Raw genomic sequence first — 12,866 nt, forward strand, 5'->3', positions numbered from 1 at the left:
AAACAGCTTGCTGTTGGACTTTTAAAAATCAGAGCTCAACAATTAAATGAAGATTGGAACTGCCCCAGCCTCAGCTACTACAGCTCACATAATACTGCGGGGAGGGAAGGACCATGACAATTTAAAGGGATATTGCTTTAAATGTACAGTGCAGATGGTGCCTTAGCTGACAAAGACAACTTAATTAGTGGAAAGAGTTGTCATGATGACTCATGACAAACAGTACAAACCTATGCACCATGCTCAGATCCTGCTCTCTGGCTTCCCATAGGCATCTGGTTGACCAGTGTGACTCAGTAGATCTTCGGTCTGATCCGGCAGGACTTTTTTATGTTCTTATATATGCAGAGAGTTGCCAAACGGCTTGGGCAGAGTGCCCACAACACTATGAAATCCAATGTTTATGTGAATGAGAAACTGTCTAGAAAGTCCGGTGCAGTCACATTTAATTTCAGGAGAGGGACTGCTTCGGAAATAAAAACGTAAGTTATGAAGAAGTTGTAGGGAAGAGTCAGGAGGATTGAACTTGGAGGTGATTTAAAACCACTATACAAGAAGCATGAAAGCAAACATTTCTTTAAAAATACAAAGAGCAGGGGTTAGGGGACAAGAACAACCAAGGCGATTGTAGGACTTCTACAGAACACTTCTATGTATATGTGTTTACTCATAAATAAGTCTCAGCAAGCAGATCAGGGGCGTTTCCTACCAGGTTACTAAGCAAAAGATTGCAGCCATGTACTATGAAAGGAGTGAGGAAGGATGTCAGGGAGACTGCTGAGAAGCGGAATTCTTCTTCTTTTTCATTGATCTTCATTGTAGAAGAATGAAAAATTGTAGAATTGCTCTCTTATTAGTGAAGAGCAAATTGGGGATGGGATCGTTTTGTTGAATATTCATGGTGTGGCAGAGGAGCCAACCTGGACCCCAGTTTATGGGTGCTCAGTGTGTGTGACATCATGATGTCATGTTGCAATGTGTCATCATGATGTCATACGTGCATCCCAGGCTCGGAATCTGGATTCCGAGGTCTCGTGAGGCCTCAGATGTGTCTTCATGAAGCACCAAAAGTTGCGTCAGGGGCCCTGCAGTGTGGGTGCTGAGCATCCACAACAATTTTTTTTGGGTGCTCGGACACCCAGAGCCCCTTATGGTTGGCGCCGCTGTGGTGTGGGGATATAAGGATCTCCAAAGGTTGTCTCCAAGTAAGTACACCCACTGAACTCAGTGGACTTAGTCATATCCAATGGGGCTTTACAGACCAGTGAGACCACTGCTACATCCTTGGCCCCGATGTGGCCAGAATACAAGATTATCAGTGTACCAGTTTGGATCTGGCATAGTTATTGGGCCCAGTGCTATCCCATGATGGCAGTAGGGCTTGGGATCCAAGGAATTCTGGGCTGCCTCCACTCCTCCCTGCCTCCAGACCCCCCCCCCATTCCAGGGCCTTCCACTGATAGGGATCTTGCCAGTGACACTTCTGTTTGACTTTCAGCGGGTGGAAACAGAAGCTGTAGAATGGCAGAGTAATGCTTACATAATTATATGGTTGGCAGCCAGTTGGAGGCTTACTTCGCCAACGGAGTTGTCTCTGCCCAATCCATACATGCAGAACCTGACATAACAGGGGTTGCTTTGTCCATTGGATTCAACATTGGTTTCCCCCCTTAAAAATGATATTCTGTGATATGTTAACTCGCTCATGATTGATTGAAACTTTATAGTTAATTCATGTTGGTATATGGAGGAAGACATGAATTGATAGAGATAAACTGGAAGAAAAGGGGAGAAAGCCCATTGCTTCCTTCAGGGGAGAACTGAAATTCTCCAAAAGTTTAGTAAGAGCTCAAAGAAGAGGAAAAACTGAATTTCAGCTAAGCCCTCGTTGGATAGTCACACCTGAATCTATTGACTGGGGAGCTGGAAAGGGGTGACCAAGGATGGAGTTTTAGAGCTCAAAATTCAAAATGAACAAGTCACTGGGCCTGGATGGCATCTACCCAAGAGTGCTTAAGGAGTTCAAATGGGAAATTGCTGACTGTTTTAGCAAAAATATTCAGCGTAATTAAATTCAGCCTCCTTGCCAGAGGACTGGAAGGATGCCAGTGCTACACCATTTTTTTTCCTGAAAGAAAGGATCTGAGGCACAGAGGGTGTGTGACAAAATGCTGACGAGTCAGCCTAACTTCTGTCCATGGTAAATTGGTAGAAAGATTGATTTAAGCTGGAGTGTTTAAATACACAAGAACAAGCCATACTGAGGGCAAATCCATGTAGATTGTGCAGTGAGCAGTCTTGCTTTACTGGCCTTATTGTCTTTTAGAGTGTAACTGGCATGTGGATTTAATCCACTAGCTATTATACCAGGGATAGAGAAATTGTGGCTCTCTAGAATGTTGGTAGAACTACAGTTCCCATCATCCCTGGCCATGGGACATGCTGACTGGGGCTGTTGGGAGGTGGAGTCCAATGACTCCTGGAAGGCTACAGGTTTCCCATCCCTGTATGATGAGCGTGGTGCTGATAATGCCAAGGTTGCAAGTTCGATTCCCGTATGGGACAGCTGCATATTCCTGCATTGCAGTGGGTTGGACTTGATGATCCTCAGGGTCCCCTCCAACTCTATGATTCTATGATATACTTGGACTTCCAAAACACCTTTGACTGAGCCTCTTCTCAAATGTTCATTGCTGAGCCTATTCGTCGTGTAATAAGAAGACTGCTCCTGTAATCAGGTAGAAGAACTGGAAACAGAGGGCCAGAAGAAACTGACAGTTCTTACAACAGAGGCAACTATGCCCATACAATTGAATTTCCAAATGCAATGCTATTATACCCACTTTCCAGAAAGAAAGCCCCATTGAACTAAACTGGTCTTACTTCTGAGTAGACAATGTATAGGATTGCACCGCAAACAATTTAAACTGGTTCTCTGTAATTTAAACAACAGGTGATTTATGATTCAATATATGCCTTTATACACATTGCATTTCTCCACATGAAGTGGTAGCCAGACATGGTTAAGAATGATTGCATGGAGAGAAAGAGCAAAAAGGGCTGTCTTGCAAGTGTAAACAGATTTACATCATTTACATATTCTAATTGCTTTTTGTTTTGTGTATATTTTTGCATTTTTATATTTTCTTTTTTTGGGGGGGAGAGCCTATTTGCAACAATCAACAGCCTAGTAGAGTTATTGTGTAGAAACTAAAGTCTTGTGGGTCTAAGTCAAAAGAGAGGGGGGGAAACAACCCTTAAATTTCATTTAAATAGCAAGCATAGATATAAATCTGCATATATTTTACAGCGTATATTTTACAGAGCAAAAGTTACTTTTTTGTATAATGAAACATAATATATTTGGGAAGTATCTTGAGATTTATTCTGTTTACAGAAGTGATTATATTTCAAAGGCTCGATACAGCTTAAATATTTTAAGAGGTTATATATGAATCATTTGTTGAATGGCTGCTTTGAGGCAGTTTTGAAAGCCAATTAGACTGCTCTGTGAGCATTAGAATATATGTCTTAGAAAGATGAGGTTATTGGAAGGTGCTGACTTTAATTAAGTCATATAATGATCCACTACATTGAAATAAAACCACAGGATCAGTTTTACAGATGGCGATCTTGCTCTTTCACAGATTAGAAATTGGTGCGGGAACACAACCATAAATTCATTATGTTTAAGTGGAAAAAAAGAATATGTTGAGATATATTATATATGGCAGGACACAACATTTTGGCCTCTACATATACATTTGAAACATTACAGAAATGAATCCAAAATTTTGTAGACTTTCCATGTAACAGTACATCGCACCTGGCTTTGAACCACTCGTTCCTGTTATTCTGAATTTGCCTGTAAGAGTAGCTCTTCCTGAAACACCTTCCAAACACTGGCATTGCTGCGGCTTATCTGGGTGGAGCAGGGTGGTAGTGAGGTCAGGGCTGTGCAAATACACCATTGGGAATGGCTCCATCAGAGTGCCAGTGGAATTCTGAGCTTGCCACCACCCTGCAATGCCCCAGCCCTGTCCAAGTAAGGCACTGGGAAGTTTGTGACAAGAGGATGGCTGCATCCCACCCTACAGGCTGCTACTGAAAGAGGAGGCATCATAAATGAGCATGCTGGCTGAGGCCACCCCCCTTGTTGTTCTGCTTCTCCTCCTTCAGCTGGAGGGCATCTGTATGAAATGAGGTCTAAAATTCATGTACTTGTGCACCACAAGTACACAAACCTCCCATCTCATAGGGGGCAGCAAGAACAACAATGAAGAGGAGCAAAGGGAACGCATTTATTCTTCTTGTCCCCACCCTCGGATGTTTACTATACACACTCACAGATTTCTTGAAGAGGGCTAAAGGGTTGCTGCTGGTGTTCTGCAAACGACTATCACAAAGATTCCTGAAGCACCTCATCTTCCATTCATCCATGCTGGAGTTGCCACTGCTTTTCCATTCCATGCTTTTCCATTCATCCTATCTGGAGTTGCCGCTGAATTTTGTCTAAAGTGAAGATTGAAGTGAAACATCTGGGGGATTTCAAGGCAAACCAGCAAAAGACCTTAGATACACCAAGGAGGAATCTACATATATATAAAAAAACGCTGTGAAAATGTTTTAAAAACAAGTTTTGAAAAATACATTGAATTTGGCATAGCTCACTGTTGCCATCTAGTGTCACATTTGTATATTGCACTTTACTACACATTTAAAATGTAGTTCTGAGTCCTTAGTGCATCATTTTCACATTCTTCTCCTATTGAGTCTTACCTAAAGCACTTTCTTTCTTTCTTTCTTTCTTTCTTTCTTTCTTTCTCTCTCTCTCTCTCTCTCCCTCTTTCTTTCTTTTCTCCATTTGCAAGTTCTTGCATGAGTGAATCATCAGTCTCAAGGAAAGCAAAAAAGAAAGAGTGAGTCATACTAGCTAGATCCATCTTATGAAGTACAGAATGACTAGGAGATGTGCCTTATTATCTCATAATTAGGAGTGGATGAATCTGACTATTTCTGGTCTGTGTGACTTTCACATATTATTACCCATAGTTCTATACTACTTCTGCATTGATCTAAGGTTTTTTTTAAAAAAAATCAAAATGTATATTTAAATGTTGTTCTAAAGCATAATAAAATGTGAATTTCCCCCTTGAGGTAGGCATTTCAATGTTTATTTAAGCAATCATTAAATGTGTATATGTTTAAACTGCAGATAACTTACTGCAGAGCAGTGAGAAATCTGATGGCTAGTTACCTTCTGATCCTCAAGAATGAATGTAAGAACTTCCTATCCAGATACCCTGAGACATTATTGGGTGAAGGGCACCTTCCATAGGCTCAGGGTGAGTGTGTCTTTGGGGGTGCCCTTTAGGCCTTGCCCATGTACCTTGGTGAATGCTAGACAGTGGGGCTTGGGTGTACATGTTGGGCTCAATTACAGCTCACTTCGGCAGAAAGGCTTGGGAGCCACAGAATGTAGCTTTCAATTTGCTCAAGGGATTGGAAGAACACTTCCCTTCTAGATGTTAATTCAGGCCCACCTCCCCACATTGTTATGTTCCATGCATATAACCATTTCACCATTCCTGTGTCTTGAGTCTTCTCCTTGGGTGTGCTGACAATTTGCAAAGACCGAATTCCTCATATATAGTGTTGTTTGTGGATGACTTCTTCAGACAGGACCACATGGATAGCTTCATGTGGCGAGCTAATTGTTGGTTTTAGCTGCTCCCCACATCATCTGACCAATTTATTTTTTTTCTGAGCAAGGAGCGGGATGCAAGATTCATTTCTATCATGGCAAGTGAATTTGCCCCAGAGGTTCTCCATGTAAGTATCAAGCTCTCCTCTGATTGTAATCAGCAATCTGTTAGCAAGTCATTGTCCTTAACATCTCATGTTTTATCCTGCCCTAGTTAAATTTGGCACCGTGTTTGCCACTCAGGAGTCTGGATTCTCCCATCACTTCATTCTAAACCACCCCAGATTTTCCTGAAGTCTTCCCGCCTCCCTCTCTTGTTAAATTAATTTCTAAAACTATTTCCTGAGGCTGTGCACAGAATAAAATCGTTTAATTAAAATCCTCTGCCTAATCTCACATGCTTGGATTAGAAGTGAGGAGGGAAGCATGTATCATATAAAGAAAGCCCCTTAAATGGGGTTGCACGTACATTCAATGTTTTTTCTTTCTTTTGTTGATATCTACGGCACAGTCTCCTTATGCATTGGGAAGCCAACAATAGGCATTAAACTTGAGGCTTTCAAAAGGTGAACACAGGCAGGAGAGATTAAAGTCTGAGCAGAAGTAGTCAGGCAGGTGGGGTGAAGCAGCTATGCCAGGTTTCTCAAATAGGGATCGCTACTGTTTACAAGGAGCAAAAGAAGGAGAGGAGGTCAGTGTGGTACAGCACTGTCTGGAGCATCACACTCATGCCTTTGCACTGTACCAACCTCCTCACCACTTCATCTTTATCTCTCTTTGCCCGGGCAAGAAACAGTGACCCACATGCTAGGAAGCTAGCATAGTGACATTTTGTGCTGCCTGGTGAGCCATTTCTATGTCTCAAGTACCATACATGAACACAGCCAAGCCACTCCCTGATTTCTTAGAGGGAATGTAGACCCTTGACTGATTTTGAGAGGCAATCCCTTCCGCACAATCAGGGCTGACCCAAGACATTGTGCCACCTACTCCCAGGCCATGTGCAAAAGCTGAGCAGTCTGACAACTGAATCTTACTTCAACATTGATGATGGGACAGTGTCTTCAACTGCATCTGTGAACCATAGACTGACTTAGGGCAGGTGGCTTTCTTCTGACATCGTCTTGCTGCTGCTCTTTTCTGCACCCCAGGACTTGCCGCCTGAGGCAGCCCCCTCACGCTGCCCAATGGTAGAGCTGGCCCTGTTAATGATAGACCAAGTTACTGCTCCATTTCTCCTCAACTGCAAAACAGAAGAAATACACGGTTAGTTCTCAATCTCATATAGGAGTTGCTAAGGGGGAGAAGCATCTTTAGTTACCAGGGTGATATAATTACACTTTCTAAGTTTAACTTATAACTCAGATATTCTCTCTTTTTCCAACAGTTTACTATTTGCAAAAGAGCTAATGAATAGGTTTGTGAGTGAGTGTTCATAGAATTCATGCCATCATTAGGCCAATTTTAAAAGCAACGTGGGCTGCTCAGGAGGATTGTGTTAAATATTGTTTGGGGTAGGGGGGATAATTCTAATTGGAAAGAAAAGCAAATAATTGGATGGAAGCACGGATCACAGAGTCTGCAGCCTCAGTAACAAATGTATTTCATAGGAGATATACATTCATTTACCAGTAAAGATAGATAGGAGATCAACAATAAATATCTGTCTTGGAATAGAAGGTAAACAAAGAGAGGCAGGAAATGAGGGAGGTGTGGTGCAAATGCACTAGTAGGAGTGCCAAATTGGTTTCACCAGTGTGTTTGTACCATGCCAATCTCCCCACCACATCTCTCCCCTCCCCACCCCTGTAAGCAACAGCAAAGAATTGTGTGCAGAAGCTTAGAGACAACTGTACCAGATCTGCACTCATTACTATCATTGGTGTTCCCCACAAATTGGAATCAAATATCTGTAGTGGGAGAATTGGTACCACTTGTGCAGGGTCAATGCATGGTTTAGAAACCTGTATGTTCAGCTACACCAGTTAAAAAAGTCCCTCCTTTAAGACATTATTCCTCTATGGCAGGGGTCTGCAACCTTTAAGACAAAAAGAGCCACTTGGACCCATTTCTGAAGAAAAAAAAACTGGGAGCCACAAAACTCATTATAAAAATAACTTTTTTGTCACTTTTTTATTATTTCTTTGTTTGACCCCTCAGAATTACTCCTCCTCATAGAAATAAACGTTAAATTAACAAGTTACCTTTTTGTGTGTGTGTGTTCTTCACTCTCCTTCAAAACAGTGACCAGCGTACATGCCCCCTTTCAATGCAGTGACCAGCGTACATGCCCCTTACAATGTAGTGGGCGGGCGGGTGGGAGGGTAACGTCAGGACGGTGCATGACTAATGCACGCACCGCCCCCATGCGACATCACAGCCAGTACAGCGCCCGCCACAGTGGGGAGTGTCGGGGCACGCAATGCGCCTCCTCCCCTCGCTAGTATCTGCCCCGGAGCCGCGGCAAAGGTATAAAAGAGCCACATGCGGTTCCGGAGCCGCGGGTTGCTGACCCCTGCTCTATGGTATGTAGCCAATGGGATGGTCAGTGAATTGCATGTTTATTCCCTGTCAGTGGCTCCCAGCTGGTTGTCCAGGAAATTATAAAGACAAGGGAAAATTTCTTACAGTTCTTTTTTATTTCAATCTTCACACAGAAAGGCTATAGAACCCAACCTCTTGGATAATGGCATTGTCCGGAGGAATCTCCACCCCCATCTCTCCCACTTCGTCATTCGTCATTCCCATCACCTCCTTTTCAGGTGCTGCTACATGCCCTGTCTTTGAGCTCTTTACTCTCCTACTTTTAAGGCTTACCGGGTTCCAGCAGATGGAGAGTCTGGAATGCTTTCAAATGACAACGTCAGCCAGGTGTTGCTCTGGCTCTCCCATGATTTCCCAGCTTTTCCCCTCATCTGCCTCTGAGCTGCAACCTCCCTCAAACCACTGTTGTAATCTATACTGTCTTCCTCCTCCCTGGAAGGGTCAGGATGGGGAGGTGGTCTCCACCATTCTTCCTCTTCCCAGTCCCCAGCAGCACTCCTTTATCACATGAGGAACTGAAGTACCCAAATCTGGCTTGAAACATCTTGTGATCGTTGATTGATTGTATCTTGCATTTTCCAGTGATGCTTGGATGAGCACAATGCCCCAAAGACATGTATTTTAGTTTCTTAAAAGGGCAACAACGAACTGGTCATGCCACAAACTTAAACTGTGAAGACTGTAGTCCTGCAGAGGTGGTAAATAGAAAAATTGAAACTGTTATCAATGAACCTAAAATTTTCAAGGTTCTTCAGTGAAAGTCAAAACAATGGAAGTGGCTTGGCAAGTTCTTTCAGTTAGTGGTGTGGATGTACCCATCATATTTGTCAAGCAGTCAAGAATATTGACAGCTTGTATTTCCAACTAAAGAAAGGTAGATGAGCTTAAGTGTCACTGGAACTGAAGATACTGAAGACTGCAACCCTTTGCATATTTATTTGGGGGATGAGTTCTAGTGACTTGCTGTAATTTCTGAGGAAACATGGAGTAGGATTGGTCAGTGCCTTTATCTAACCATCTCTGAATTCTTCCTACCTCTTTGAGATATTTTCCAAAAACGAAAGAAAAAAGCTAAACTATTATAGAATCCGCTTAGATCAGATACACCTTACAGTGGAATAGGTTGAATAGCAGAAAGGTTTTAGAGGTTGCAAGAATCATATGTTTGATCTTCCATAATTGGGGGGCTTTTACCGACAAATCGGCTCAGAAATGCAGTGTTTGAAGAATAGCTCATAAGGTCACAAGGATGATTCTTTAAAAAATAATTATCAAATACAATAGTTGCATTTATTAATCCTGGAAGGGCGAGGCAAGGCTCATGCAAGGAACAACTATCTGAGGTATGCAAGATACCACTATATAAAATAGGTAATTCGTTCTGCCTCAGAGCATGTCCTTGAAATTGCTATTAAAACAAAACAAAACACAAAAAGTTTGTAATTTGTTCCTTTACGCACAGTGCAGTGACAATTTAAACACATATGCGCACACACGCGTACACACACACACACACACACACACACACACACACACTTACCCCTCTAAAGGGAACATAGATAGCAGCTTGTGCTGTCTTTGAATAAGCAGAAAAATAGCTAGCGCACTTACCCCCAAAGCTAAAGTGTTACTCACTGTTCTCTAAGCCAGCCTTCCCCAACCTGGTGTCCTCCAGATGTTTTGGACTGCTGTGTATTTCATCTCTTATCATTGACCATGCTGGCTGGGGCTGATGGGAGTTGTAGTCCAAAACATCTAGAGAGCATCATACAGTGGTACCTTGGTTTTCAAATGTAATCCGTTCCGGAAAACTCAGTTCTGAAACGTTCAAAAACCAAAAACTCAATAGCTGCCAGCTAGGCCTCAGGATCTTGCACTCAGCGGAAGTCACGTGGCATGTTTGACTTCTGAGGCGTGTTTGAAAACCGAAGCATTTACTTCTGGGTTTACGGCATTCGAAAACCGAAATGTTCGTCAACGGAGACGTTCGAAAACCAAGGTACTACTGAATTTAGGAAAGCTGCTCAGAGTAAGTATTTAAGACGTTTCATACGAGAACTAAATACTGTATCAAGACTGCATAACTTGTGACCCAGCAAGGCAAATTCTTAGAATGGGCTTAATAAAACTCCTGCTTGTACTGCTTGCTTGGGACTGCAAAAAAAGAAAAGAAAAAGGTGATGCCAAAGACAAGACAAGTCAATGATTTCTTGGCTTCATAGTTGGGCTGGGCTGGGTTATGCACAGGGCTTTTTTTCAGGCTGAACACCTCTCAGGTAAGCACCATTGTCAATATAAAGAGAACAAGGGAGGTGTTCATGGTGAATTCTGGCGCCTCTTTTTCTAGAAAAATAGCACTGGTTACGCAGGCCTAATCCAGATAACACATTGATCTTTTTCTTCTTCTAAATATTTTCCTGAGGAAGTATTCTTACAGTCGTTGCTGATATCTCAACTTTCACATTTTTAACCATCCAGTTTCCTGGGGTGAAGAAACGTACCCTAGCTGCACTTTTCGCTGTGCAATTTACACCTAAGTAGCCCTACACGGTAGTCCTTTAAGGACATTGTCACAAATTGCCACCTGTACAACATCCCAAAATTTCAGCCTTTTGCCATTTACCATTTTCCTTCTGGAAACAAAACAAAACAAAACACCTAGGCATGAGCTACCCCAGAAAAGCACTGAATTTTGCCATTGGTGGGTGTTTCATAAAATAATAAAATTGTAGATTTGGAAGAGACCACAAGGATCATCTACTTCAAACCCCTGCAATGCAGGAATATTGAAAAATAATCAGGGAAAGGTCAGGGAACTGTGGGGGGTGTCAATAGATTGTGGGGGGTGTCAATAGATTGGTGAAAACCACACCAATTTTGTTTGAGGACCAAGGGTATCTTGGTCTTGCAGGTATCTTAAGGAGTAGAAACTGGGGCTTTCACTTAATATGCAGGGGGCAGTTGTTTACTGCATGGAACAATAAGTGTTTTCTGGCTCTGGGTGTTTTAGTTTTGTCAAACACATCTCACTGGACACCACAGATGCAAAAATATTTCTGGGGTCCAAAATATTCTCTTAACATACACTGAGAATTGCACTGGGATTTTAGAAACATCCCCAAACAATTCGTATGATTTTTTGTTGTTGAGATTGAATGAAGTAGATATATATCAATTACTAAACATTAAATTTATAATTTATGCTTTTTCTACTTACCACTACTGCAGATCCCCTGCTGTGGGGTTTTGTGATACCAAAAGCTTTTTATGATCCTTCAAGTTCTCCCAACATTGGTCCTTTTTTTTAAAGAAAAAATGTGCCACACCCTCTTTGACATTTTGGCCAAAGCCAGTTTGACATGTGGGCCCCAAAGGGTTGGCTCCCCCAGCCCCACAAAATGTTAGCTACCCCTGATGTAAAGGAATCAGTCACAACAGGGAGGTACACAGAAGATACAGCCGGTGCCATTAGACAGAGTTGCTGTTTTGGGGGCTGATAGGGAGTCAGTTAATAAAATCCACCAGTGATTTCAAGTATATGTTATAGGTAACCTAAATACCACTAATATTCCTTTTGGGGAATAAGAGGGTTCCTTATCAGTCCCCTTTAAAATATGAAAACCTGCTTCAGAAATTAATACAACCCTTCATTTCTGAGGCTGATGGGCTCTTGGGCACGCACAGCCTTAACTTGAAAAAGGAAATGCTGAATTCTAAAATTAATAAAATGGATGGTTGCATAGGTGGTGCTCTACTGAATGTGGCTGTGACAGAACTGGGACTCTAGTCAGACATTTAATTAAAAGTAATGCAATAGTAGACAGGCTGCTAAGACTAATGGGGAGGAAAATTGAAAGAAACTGGCATGTGCTTGGACAACCTGATAAATTAGGAAGGGACAGGTCTGGTTGAGTCTTTCTTGCAACCAGTCCTAGTTGTTCCTGGCAAGGGAGAATAGGTGTCCAAATGCCTTCCTATTTAATAGATGTGGTGACTATATTTTCACCAGGTATACGGCCAGCTGCAAGTGTGCATTACAGAAGCTGTAATTGTGTGTGTGTGTTAATTTCTCATAAAGATTTGGGCACCTCAGTTTCCTTCCCCTTGCCTTGTAGCTGATAGCAAGTCAGCTGTTAACAAACATCAACAAAAAAGTTTTCAGACTTCTGTGGTGATGAAGTTGTTGAAGGTGGGCTAATCTCAATAGGTTACTCTTAAGCTAAATCTAATCACCACCCTGGGTTTCTCAGCACTGTCCCAATGAAGTTCAAAAATAGACAGAAAAGGTTCTTTTTTTACGGCAACACCAGCTAGTGCTTCCTGCAGGGGTCCTGATTAATCCAACAGCAAAACAAAAAACACAGCTGAAATCCTCTGGAAACTGCATGCAACCAGTTAAGTGTGGTCAAGGAAAAATTGAGCAGGTATGTAGGTATGTTTGTCACATGCATATACACAAATTTTTATACAACAAGCATTCAACCATGACAATCTTTTAAGTGATTAACGCTTTTTCCCTGCACTCTCCAATGATAAGAAGAAAACATTGAAATATGATGAGCAATACCTTTCTTAAAGGAATAGGTATGCCTCCTTAAAGATACTTATTTTTAAAAAT

The sequence above is a fragment of the Podarcis pityusensis genome (genome assembly GCF_964106645.2).
Source record: "Podarcis pityusensis genome assembly, chromosome: 1".
Classification (NCBI taxonomy): Eukaryota; Metazoa; Chordata; class Lepidosauria; order Squamata; family Lacertidae; genus Podarcis; species Podarcis pityusensis.